Source organism: Narcine bancroftii, chromosome 4, assembly GCF_036971445.1.
Source record: "Narcine bancroftii isolate sNarBan1 chromosome 4, sNarBan1.hap1, whole genome shotgun sequence".
Taxonomy (NCBI): domain Eukaryota; kingdom Metazoa; phylum Chordata; class Chondrichthyes; order Torpediniformes; family Narcinidae; genus Narcine; species Narcine bancroftii.
Window position 1 is genome coordinate 17,478,192 of NC_091472.1, and position 12,508 is coordinate 17,490,699.

The 12,508-nt window shown below is 42.9% G+C and overlaps 1 protein-coding gene across 6 annotated transcripts in view; it reads left to right on the forward strand.

Annotated features, from left to right (window-relative positions):
- The window catches only part of kif26ba (kinesin family member 26Ba), a 389,427-nt gene that overhangs the window by 253,538 nt on the left and 123,381 nt on the right, over positions 1-12,508 (forward strand). The window lies entirely within an intron of this gene.

Genomic DNA, 12,508 nt, shown 5'->3' on the forward strand with positions numbered 1-12,508 from the left:
CAAAATAAGTCTCCAGTAAATGCTTGGCATCCTTTTTGCAATCATTCCCTAAAGAATCCTGACTCATTAAATCTGTTTTGTCAGCACTTGCATTTCTCATGGTTACTGAGAAATAGCATGGTTCATCTCCCCAAGTTTCCCTGATCTACTTTTTACAAAGAACATGGGCAATCTTCTACCGCTTTCTGCATATCTCCCGATTCCCTTCAGGTACCGAGCAACTGAGCCTAAGTATAAAACTCCCAGGAGCTTGCCATTAATGAACACTGGGCAGTGACGTTGCTGCTTGACCACCTCCACTGTGTCTGCTGCCTGCTTTGGCCTTTAATCTCATTGCGACGTTATTATAGAGTAACTGTCTGATGGCCATACTCGACAGGAGCAAGAATTCTTGAGCAAGTCAATGGCTGATGTTTAGGTCCGTTTGTCAGTGGTTGGATGTCAATTGTGTGGCGCGGTTGGCATAGCCTTTACAGCACCAGTGATCAGGACCACGGTTCGAATCCCACGCTGTCTGTAAGGAGTTTGTACATTCTCCCCGTGTCTGTGTGGGTTTTCCCTGGTGGCTCTGGTTTCCTCCCACCACTTGAAATGCACCGGGTGTGCAGATTAATTGAGAGGCATGGACTCATGGGCCGAATAGACATGGTACTATGCTGTATGTCTAAATTTAAATTGAAAAAAAAATGAGGAACTGTATAAGAGGGGAAGCAATTCAATTTAAGCAATTTCCCAACTCTTGAAGAAGACAGTCTGCTCTTTTTGCACTCCCATTGTCAGTGCAGGGGAAGGAGTCCCAGAAATTTGATGCCCAACATTGACTTTAATGTTCTCCCAGCATGTTATGACATCCAATGGTTTAATTCAGTGACTTCCCATCAAAACAACAGTAAATTGTGCTTTTGTGGTTAGCAGCTGAAAACCTTTGTTCATGGAGAATAGAGTTGAAGCAAGAGTATTTGTCTCTTGGAGGATTTGTGTAAATTAGAGAAGCATTTATCTCAGTGAAGGGGAATGTATTCAGGGCAGAGGATTTGTGATCAGAAAGAGAGACGGGATTAGTGATCGTGAATAGAGAGAATTTACCATGGAGAACAGGTACGTGGGGTGGGTGTAGAGAACAGGTACGTGGCGTGGCTGTAGAGAATAGGTACGTGGGGAGGGAAGAGAGCAGGTACATGGGGAGGGAAAAGACGAGGTATATGTGGTGAGTGCAGAGAACAGGTACATGGGGAGGGTATAGCAATTACAGATGCACATCAAGTCAAGTTTATTGTCTTCTAATTGCACAAGTAAAACCTGACGAGACAGCTTTCTCCTGTCTTCAATGCAACACACACAGACACGCAACCAAATATAATACACATATAGTCAAACAGTACATATGCAGGACAAGTATTCATAAATACAAATAAATAAATAAGTATTATTTTGTGAACATGAGAATCTCGGATGGTCAACGTGAGCAGTTTCTTTGGTTTTTCAGCATTTTCATTGTCCATGGGAGAATCTGTTCCTCTCTCTCTCTCTCTCTCACTCTCTCTCTCTCTCTCTCTCTCTCTCTGAGAATCTTTGTAGAGAGAAGGTACATACGGGAAGAGTCTCTCTGGAGAATAGGTACACCTGTGTTTACTTTGAACGGTAGCAGACATGTCATTGTGAAATGAGAATGAATGTTTGCTGTGAAGTAACTTGATAGTACCAGATTCCCTGTTCCAGCCATGACCACAGTCCAAGGCAGCCACAGCTGAAATCACCAATGGTACTGTGAACCAGGGAACATGTGTGTTTTAATGATTGTCAAACCACTGTTGTATCCTGTATTGAGGCTTCATTCTAACTTTCTGTTTGTCATGAGCATAACATGTTTGGATTTATTTTGATCAGGTGTATCTCTCACCACTCTGTGCTTCCCTTTGGACTGGCAACCCCATTCGCGCTGGTGTGTTTGCAGTAACAGCACGGGTTTCCCTTCCCTTTGGGATTATGCCTGTGGTTTGGTGTCTTGAGTAAGATAGGCCAGAGGGTGTATGTGGCCTTGCAGGATTACACAGAACATTACTGCAAAGTACAGGCCTTTCAGCCCATGATGTTGTGCCAACCCATATACTGTATACCTACCAAAATAATAATTAAACCCTCCCTACCTCATAACCCTCTACTTTTCTTTCATCCCTGTGTCTGTCCAAGTCTCCTCAATGCCCCTATTATGGGTGGCAACCAGAACTCTCTGTGTTTTAAAAAAAATACTTACCCTGATATCTCCCCTAAACTTTCCTCCCTTCACTTTGTATAGATGCCCCGGGTAAAAAAAGGTGCTGGCTGTCTACCTTATCTATGCCTCTCAAAATCTTCTAGACCTCCATTAAATCACCTTTCATCTTTCTTCACTCTAAAGAGAAAAGTCCCAACTCTGCTAAGCTTGCCTCATAAGATATATTTTCCATTCCAGCAACATCCTGGTAAATCTCTGCATCCTCTCCATAGCTTCCACATCCTTCCTGTAATGAGGTGAGCAGAACTGAACACAATATTCTAAGTTGTGGTCTCAGCAGAGCTTTATAGAGTTGAGCCAAGGGAGTGCTCCGAGATCTTTCCCAGTGAAACTCCGCATGGTTGGTGATAACTGTAGGTGACAGATAATGTACCAAACCAATCAGCTGCCATCCAGTCCTTTGGGAGTTTAAAAGTATTGTTGCGTGCAGCCTCTATTGCAGTAATGATGAGTAATTGCTCCGGCAAGTCTTCATTAACCTTCAATAAGCCTGTTCCCACAGTCGATTAATTGCTAAAGGACTGATAGAGTTGTGCGATGGCTGAGCAGTTGCTTCATCACTCCTGTTGCTTCACCAGCCTCGTTCTCCAGCTGAGAAGGGCACGACGATTGATCGCTGAGCAGTGCAATGTGGAGAAGTGTGGAGGACAGCAGTCACCCTCCCTCGACAAAGAAGCACATATTACCCTGAAGTGAAATAAAGCAGCAGCGATTAGACCCCTAAATACGTGGTCTTTGCTGTCCCATTAGAATGCAAACAGCTGAGGAAAGATGATTGAAGAGGCTTCCTCCAAAGGGAGACAATGTCTTGCTCTTCAGTAACCTGTTCCATCTTGTATCATATTCTCCTCATGGCACACAAGGAGGCCACTCGGCCCATCAGTGGTAACTGAGTTAAATGCCTGGTAGTTAAGCAGCAATCCTGCCCAGTTACCCCTCCAACCCACCATTTGCTGTGTTGCCAAGTACCAGATGAGTTTCTCCAAAACCTTGCATGAGTTGATGTGTTCATTATGGGCGGGCCCGGTTGGTGTAGCAGATAGCGCAATGCCTTTACAGCACCAGCGATCAGGACCGGGGCTTGAATCCTGTGCTGTTTGTAAGAAATTTGTACGTTCTTCCCATGTCTGCTTGTGTTTTCTCTGGGGGTTCTAGTTTCCTTCCACCCTTCAAAACGTACCGCGGGTTGTAGGTTAATAAGAGCATAAGAAATAGGAGCAGGAGTTGGCCATCCGGCCCATCGAGCCTGCTCCGCCATTCAATAAGATCTGATCATTGACTCAATTCCACCCACCTGCCTTCTCCCCATATCCCTTAATTCCTTAAATCAGTTTAATGAAGTTGCCTCAACTGCTTCCCTGGGCAGAGAATTCCACAGATTCACTACTCTCTGGTAAAAAAAATTTTCCTCATCTCCATCTTAAATCTACTCCCCTGAATCTCGAGGCTGTGTCCCCTAGTTCTGGTCTCACCTATCAGTGAGAACAATTTTCCTGCCTCTATCTTATCTACCCCTTTCATAATTTTCTATGTTTCTATAAGATCCCTTCTAATTTTCTTTGAATTTGAGTGAGTATAATCTCTCCTCGTAGGTCAAACCCTGCATCTCTGGGGTGTCTCCTCTGGACCGTCTCCAAAGCCAGTATATCCTTCCTCAAGTATAGAGACCAGAACTGCACACAGTACTCTAAGTGTAGCCTCACCAGTACCTTGTATAGTTGCAGCATGACCTCCCTGCTTTTGAATTCAATTCCTCTAGTGATGAAGGTGAACATTCCATTTGCCTTCTTAATTATCTACTGTACCCGCAACCCAACTTTTTGCGATTCATGCACAAGTACTCCCAGTCCTTTTGCACTACAGCATGCTGCAGTTTTTCACCATTTAAATAATAATCTGCTCTTCTATTTTTCCTATCAAAGTGGATGACCTCATATACCTCATACCTCATACTAACGTTGTACTCCATCTGCCAGACCTTTGCTCCATTCATCCATTCATTCATCTGTATCTCCATCTCCCGACTCCATTCATCTGTATCTTATTGATAAGTTTCTCGTGCGGCACCTTATCAATGCCTTTTGGAAATCCAAATATACATCAACCTGTTCCCCTCTATTTACTCCGCCCATTATATCCTCAAAGAACTCCAGGAAGTTTGTCAAACAAGACCTGCCCTTTCTGAATCCATGTTGCATCTGCCTGATGGAACCCCTTTGTTCTAAATGTCTCGCTATTTCATCCTTAATGACAGCTTCAAGCATTTTCCCGACTACAAACGTTAAGCTAACTGGCTGATAGTTACCTGTCTTCTGCCTGCATCCCTTTTTAAAAAGTGGCCTGATATTTGCTGTCTTCCAATCTGCCGGGACCTGCCCAGAGTCCAGAGGATTTTGGTAAATGACTACCAATGCATCAACTATAACTCCTACCATTTCCCTCAGTACCCTGGGATGCATCCCATCAGGACCAGGGGATTTGTCCGCTTTCAGTCCCATTGGTTTGCTCATCACTCTCTCTTCTGTAACAATTATTTTATAGAGGCCCTCACCTCCCTTCACATCCCTATCTCCACTCTTTTGCATGCTGGACGTGTCTTCCACCGTGAAGACTGATACAAAATATTTGTTCAATGCCTCGGCCATTTCCTCATTACTCAATATCAATTTCCCTCCCTCATCTTCCAAGGGACCTATGTTGACTCTAGCCACCCTCTTCTGTTTTATATATTTATAAAATTTTTTGCTATCTGTTTTTATATTTTGTGCTAATATACCTTCATAATCCTTCTTCCTTTTCTTTATTTCCCATTTAGTTGTGCTTTCTTGCCTTTTAAAGTTTTCCTAAACCTTCAGTTTTCCACTATTTTTGGCTACTTTGTATATATGAGCTTTTAATTTTATACTTTCCTTTATTTCCTTAGTTAACCAAGGCTAACTCTACCCTCTCTTGCTGCCCTTATATTTAACAAGAATATGTTTTTGTTGAGTACTGTGAAAAATCTCTTTGAAAGTCTTCCACTGTTCCTCAACTGTTCTACCAACTAGCCTGTGCTCCCAGTCCATGCTGACCCATTCCTCACTCTTCCTGTTGCAAGAGGGGTGTAAATTGGGCAGTACGGGCTCATAGGGACGAGTTTGCTTATTACCGTGCTGTCTGTCTAAATTTAAAAAAAAATTAAAATTACCCTCTCATCAGAGCCGACGGACCTTCCCTCAGAGCTGAGGCTTACACGAGTTGAAGGCAAGTAGTTCGACCCTCAATTACATCAGACAACTTGTCTTTTCAGAAGAACAGGATAATTTCAGATTTGTTGTATCGTATATAGGGTGGCCATTTCCAAATTTCCTAAAAGGGGGACACGGTCATAGGTTACTATGTAACACACACATTCCACTTGCCTTCTTGATAGCCTGCTGTACCTGCAAACCAACCCTTTATGATTCATGCACAAGTACTCCCAAGTCCTTCTGTAGACAGCATGCTGCAAACATTTCCCATTTAAATAATAATCTGATCTTCCATTTTTCCTTCTAAAGTGGATAACCTCACATAGAACTCCATCTGTCAGGCGCTTACCCTCTCACTTATCTCTCGTAAGACTCTCCGTATCCTCTGCACAATTTGTTTTTCCACTCAATTTAGTGTCAACAGCAAACTTAGATACACTACACTCTGTCCCCTCTTCCAGATTGTTAATGTATATAATGAGCATTTGTGGGCCCAGTACCGACCCCTGCAACACTCTGCTCACCACTGGTTGCCAACTAGAAATACACCCATGTATCCCAATTCTCTGCTTTCTATTGGTTAATCAATCCTCTATCCATGCTAATACATCACCCTAACTCCATACATCCTTATCTTCTGTACAAATCTTTTACATGACACCTTTTCGAACATCTTCTGGAAATAAGTTAAAAATGTCCGCCTGCTCCCCTCTATCTACCGCGCTCGTTATATCCTCAAAGAATTCCAGTAATTAAACAATCCCAGTTAGTCCCATTCTTTGCACATTCCCTTTCCCAGTATTTGTCCAATTCCCATTTGAAATCCATGCCACTTCCTCGTCAGGCCTCACGTTCCTGATTTTACAGTTACAGGATGAGGGGATGGGAACGTCACCCCTCTCTCGATGGCCAGTGCCCAGCTGGAGAGGGCTGCAGGTTCTCTGGTAATGCCCCTTGTAGTCGTGTTATTTATTGCCTGTGTTCTGCATTGTTCCATCTCATTTTTCACCATTTATCTCGCTTGGCTGTGAATCTGTAGCTGCAGCACAAGGTTTGAAGTGTGAATGTGCCTTCTTTCTTTGATTCAGTTCACAGAATATCACAGAATGATTTAATCCACAAATTCAGGAAACTAGCAAATAAAGAACTCATTGAAAACTTGCCAACGACAAAAAATAATGCCGCATGTGTTCTCAGTTCCTGGCCTATGTGTCGCCTTCGATATTAAAATGATTGGAAGATTTAGATTGAAGCAATGAGTGTTCACCAGATGTAAGGAAATTCCAGGATTAGTCAGTGTGCTGAAAGATGTCAACAACATAGGGCTCTCCCAAATGATTCCCAATCTCTTCCAGGTCCTGCTGGGTTCCTCACACACAACATGGGTTCTCTCACTAAAGGACACTGGGTCGATATGGTTCTCTCCTGAAGGGACACCAGGTCAACATGAGTTCTTCCACTAACACACACCAGGTCAACATGAGTTCTTCCACTAACACACATCAGGTCAACATGAGTTCTTCCACTAACACACACCAGGTCAACATGGGTTCTTCCACTAACATACACCAGGTCAACATGAGATCTTCCACTAACACACACCAGGTCAACATGGGTTCTTCCACTAACACACACCAGCTCAACATGGGTTCTTCCACTAACACACACCAGGTCAACATGGGTTCTTCCACTAACACACACCAGGTCAACATGGGTTCTTCCACTAACACACACCAGCTCAACATGAGATCTTCCACTAACACACACCAGCTCAACATGAGATCTTCCACTAACACACACCAGGTCAACATGAGTTCTTCCACTAACACATACCAGCTCAACATGAGTTCTTCCACTAACACACACCAGGTCAACATGAGATCTTCCACTAACACACACCAGGTCAACATGGGTTCTTCCACTAACACACACCAGCTCAACATGGGTTCTTCCACTAACACACACCAGCTCAACATGGGTTCTTCCACTAACACACACCAGCTCAACATGGGTTCTTCCACTAACACACACCACCTCAACATGGGTTCTTCTACTAACACACACCAACTCAACATGGGTTCTTCCACTAACACACACCAGCTCAACATGGGTTCTTCTACTAACACACACCAGGTCAACATGGGTTCTCTCAATAAAAGGCACCAGGTCAACATTAATTCTCTTACAGGCATTACTGGGTCTAGCAGTCACATTAGGTTTTATGCAGCTAATTCTGGGACAGCACAGATGACACTGACTTCTCACAGGCAACATCTGGTCCCTTACAGGCAATACTGAGTCACTCACAGGCATCATTGAGTCTCCCAAACACACTGGGTCTCTCGCAGGTGATACCTGTCTTACACACACGCTGGGTCTCTCACAGGTGATACCTGTCTTACAAACATGCTGGATCTCTAGCAGGTGATACCTGTCTTACAAACACTCTGGGTCTCTCACAGGTGATACCTGTCTTACAAACACTCTGGGTCTCTCACAGATGATACTTGTCTTACAAACACGCCGGGTCTCTTGCAGGTGATACACGCTGGATCTCTTGCAGGCGACACAGACTACACTGCGTGTCACACACAATTGCTCTTTCACAGATTATCGCAGCTCTTTCATAGACAACAATAGCTTTCTTGCTTATAACTTTGGTCAAAGCTAGTTCCCTTAAAATTGATCTGAGCTATTGCAGAAAACTCCAGGTTTGCCAAACAACAGGCTACACCTGTTTTACTTAGATCCTTTTGGTTCCAGGTTCTCCAATCCCAGGTCTCTCAGATGACAACACAGATCATACGAGGTGGCCATGAATCAACTCCAACTCCTCAGCATATAGTTCCCCATCAAAGACTTGGGCTTTTGTCCTTCTGACGTGTTGATAGAGGGAGGCTTTGCTCAATCACTTTCAACAAAGGGTGTTCAAAGCTCACTGGTTATCCTGTAATTGGCTGCTTGGCTGCTATTGTATGCTCTCGGTTTTTCACTCTGGTGAATATCAGATCTGTATATAATTCTGTCTGAGTGAACAGAAATTAAACACTTCCAATCCCTTTTATGTACAATGGTACATCCGTTGTAATCATTGTTTCCAGCTGTTTTCTTGTGAAGAGAATGACTGCCTCCCCAAAGTTTGTGCGATCAGCAGTAATATCCTGAAGTTGAGAAAAGACCCATCACAGAGACTGAACCAGGAACTGGGAAATGACTGACAGCTTGCTCAGCAGACAGCAAAGAGCTCCCATAGTGGGAGCACCTCTCCCTTCCTCATGTTGTCAATAATGCTTTCTTCAAAAAGAAAAATTGTGCCCCTCCCCGAACCGGGCTCTTTGGATGCTCCTCTTACCCTGAGCTCTCCCCGGAGATGACAGGGGAGAGTGCCTTGGACAAAAGTGAGTGATTGTCATTTTATTACACATTTATCTCTGCTTTCAACCAAAGTTGTCTGCCAAACCTCTGTTCAGTTTCCCAAAAGCCACTCAGAGTGCAGAGAACACCACTGCCTTCAATTTCCCCTCCAAGCTACACATCATCCCATCTTGGGCACATGTGGCAGCAGAATAGCCTCTTCAGCCCATCTAGTCCGTACCACTATTTACAGTATATACCAGCAGATAGGGCGACTCTGTGTAGGACAACCCCTAGAGTTTCCACCTAAAATGTAGGTTTTGAGCTATACCCCTTGTATAATACAACTCACCCCCAAAATCTGACACTTATTGCTGACCAGTGGATGGTGTTAAAAGCAAATCACAATATTTTAATGCCAAATTACCCTGTAAAGATTTTAATTTTATTAGCCTATTTTAAATTTTTTTTAAATTTTAAAACTTTATTTATTCGTTCAAAAAAAAATATATGACATATACAGCAATTAAACATGAACATTTTTTTGATATATATTAAAAAAGAAAAAAAAATGTTCTCCCCACCCCCTCAGCCAACTTTCCTAAGGAGAGCCATAAAAAAAGAAAAAAGGAAGGATATTAAAAAAAATTAAATATACATATTAAGATCTAATCAATATAAATTGAAATGTAAACATCCTGAGTATAACAGCCACTTATTAATAAAAAAATTATAATTATCATGCAAAACATACGTAATTTTTCCAATTGTTAAACAATATTTCATCTCATTAAGCCATCTATTAATATCAATCATATTTGTATCTTTCCATGTACTAGCAATACATTTTTTCGCTATGGATAAAGCTAAATATACAAAAGCAAGCTGGAACTTAACTAATCCCAAGCCTTTCAGAGGTTGCAAACTGCCCAATAAAAATACTGTTGGATCTAAAACTATTTTAATCTTATACAGGTATTCTAAAAATGATTGAATTTTCTTCCAAAAAGATTGTATATGTATACATAACCAAACAGTTCCAACCATATCACCACATCCAAAACACAAATCTGATTCATGAAAACCATATTTTTTAAATTTTTCAGGTGTCAAATATAATTGATGTAAAAAATTGTAAATCATTGCATAATGTGCATTTATCAATCGAGTTACACTATCATAACAGATAGTTATGATATCATAACAGAAGAACCAATCTTCTTCATAAAAAAAAACAACATCCGCTTCCCATTTAATTTTATATCTATCCCAACCCTTTTTATCATACCATCCTGCAATATTTGATACATAAATAAAATATAACCCTTCTCTGGTACCTTCATAAGAGAAGCCTCAAATTTAGTCATTTTAGGTAAAATCATCTCTCTACCAAACATACATTTTACCAAAGATCGAATTTGATAATAAAGAAATAAAGAATTCTTATCAATACCAAAATCTTCCCTCATTTTATTAGCCTATTTTAAAATAAGCCACCATTGGCTGTTTATAGCCTGTATAGAGCCGAAATCAGTCGGACTGGGACCCCGTGGGGTAGCACTGAGACTTTGTTGATAACTAACAAGGCATGTGCAAGATGGTGTCGGAGCTGGTGGGAAGATTTCAGCTGCGTTGAAAGGTTTGGATTATATACTAAGCGTATAAGATGACCCGATTTTTAAGTTGACAGTTTTGTTTCAAGATCGTCCTATATGCTGGCATATCCGGTATTCTGCCTTCTCTCGTTGACTTGCTCCCAGATCATTGTCCTCCCATCCATATACTGCAATGATCCAATGTTCTAACTCATGGAACTCGCTTCCCCAACAGTACTGAGGGAGGACCTTCATCAGAAGAAGGCGGCGATGCAAGGAGGCAGATTCCCCCCCCCCCCCCCACCACCATCTTCCCTTCCCCTGCCCCAATTGGGAATGATCTGGCAAGGAGGTGAATGCACAAACTAAAAAAAGAAATGCATAAAAGAGCAAGCGGAGAAGGTGCCAAGTTCATTGCAGGGAGCGAGATCAACTCATGAGGGCAGGATGAAAACAGTTAGCGCAATGCTGTTAACAGCACTAGCAACCTGGGTTCAAACCCAGCCGTGTCTGTAAGGAGTTTGAACGTTCTCCCTGTCTCTGTATGGATTTAGGGGTGTAAGTTAATTGGTGTATTTGGGAGACACGGGCTCATGGGCCGGAAGGGCCTGTTACTGTGCTAAACGTGGAGGATGAGGCTGGGTATTTGACCCTGCCACTCCAGTCGTTGCAGGACACCCATTTCTTCAGCTTGAAAATACAGAGTCTGCCCTCCAGCTTTACTCTCACATTGCTTGAGGAAAAATTATTCCCACTTCTGTGAAGATAATCAACTGCAACAATGCTGAACAAGCTCAGCAGGTCAAACAGTGTACAAGGTTGGAGGGCTCAAGCCCAAAACATGGGTAATGTATCTTTATCTTTGTTCTATAAAGGACACTGCTTGACCTCCTGAGTTTCTTCATCATTGAGCTTTCACTTTGACCACAGTGTCTGCAGACTTGCGCCTTTTACTCCATCAGCAACATTTGTCTTCCATACAGTCCATCAAAATGTTGAGCATTCCATCCGGGAGCTGGTTCACGAGCTTGAAGTAAAGTGGACCTCGAGCAAAGGAACGCAGGAGAAAGCAGCAACTCTGCAGCTTTCTCCAGTGGTGGGAGCGGGTTAAGTTTCCAAAGGGAGGCTGAAAGGTTTGGGAAAGGGATTCCAGGTGTGGGGAACACAGTTGGCTAAAGCTGTGTCACCCTTTGAGGAAGCTCATCCAAGAAGTCTAATTGATTTAGAGATACAACATAGTAACAGGCCCTTTTAGCCCATTAGCCCGCACCACCCACATGCCCCTCATGTGACTAATTAACCTTCTCACCCCATACATGTTTGCAACATGGGAGGAAACCAGAGCATCCTGAGGAAACCCATGGGAAGAACATCCCGTCAAACAGCCACGCTAAGAGGCTGTGGAGTGATACTTGTGGGTGGCAAATCTTGTGCTTTGATTTCCCAAAGTAGACAAGAAAGGCCAGATCCTGTCCCTACATAGAAAATTTCAGACCGAAAGTTAAGTTGGGGGATATTTTTAAGAACAAAATCAGATTGAAGAGGAGCATTTTTAATCAAGATTTCATCAATGTCCAAATGACCTTCTCGTTGGGCACTTTCCCATCTCTCCCTCGAAATGCACCTCAGTTGCTTGCTGAACCACTTTCTATTCCCCATTTTGGTTGTACCTCCACGGAAATCCAGACTGCCAAAGACCCAAGTCTACTCCCCCCCAGGCAAGGTTTGAGCTAAGCTGTTCCAGCTTTGGTTTGGGCACCTCAGAGCCTCCCCATTTCGGACGCAGGCTCTGCATCCAAAGGGAGAGTCCCGCTAAGTCATGGGCTCGCTGTGGAAGAGGCGGCCACACATTCTGAACTGTAAAAAGAACCCCAAAGACGGAGTGAGCCCATTGTATTTGAGAGGGTGAAGTGCCAATTGGCTGCTTCTCTAACCCCATGCGCACGAACAGTTTCAAAGATTGTAACTGGTTCCTTTTAAGTTACTTAGATCAGTATAGAAGTCTAATGTCTGAAAGAAGCCAAGTGTGCCACAGGAAGTGGAACATGAAGAAG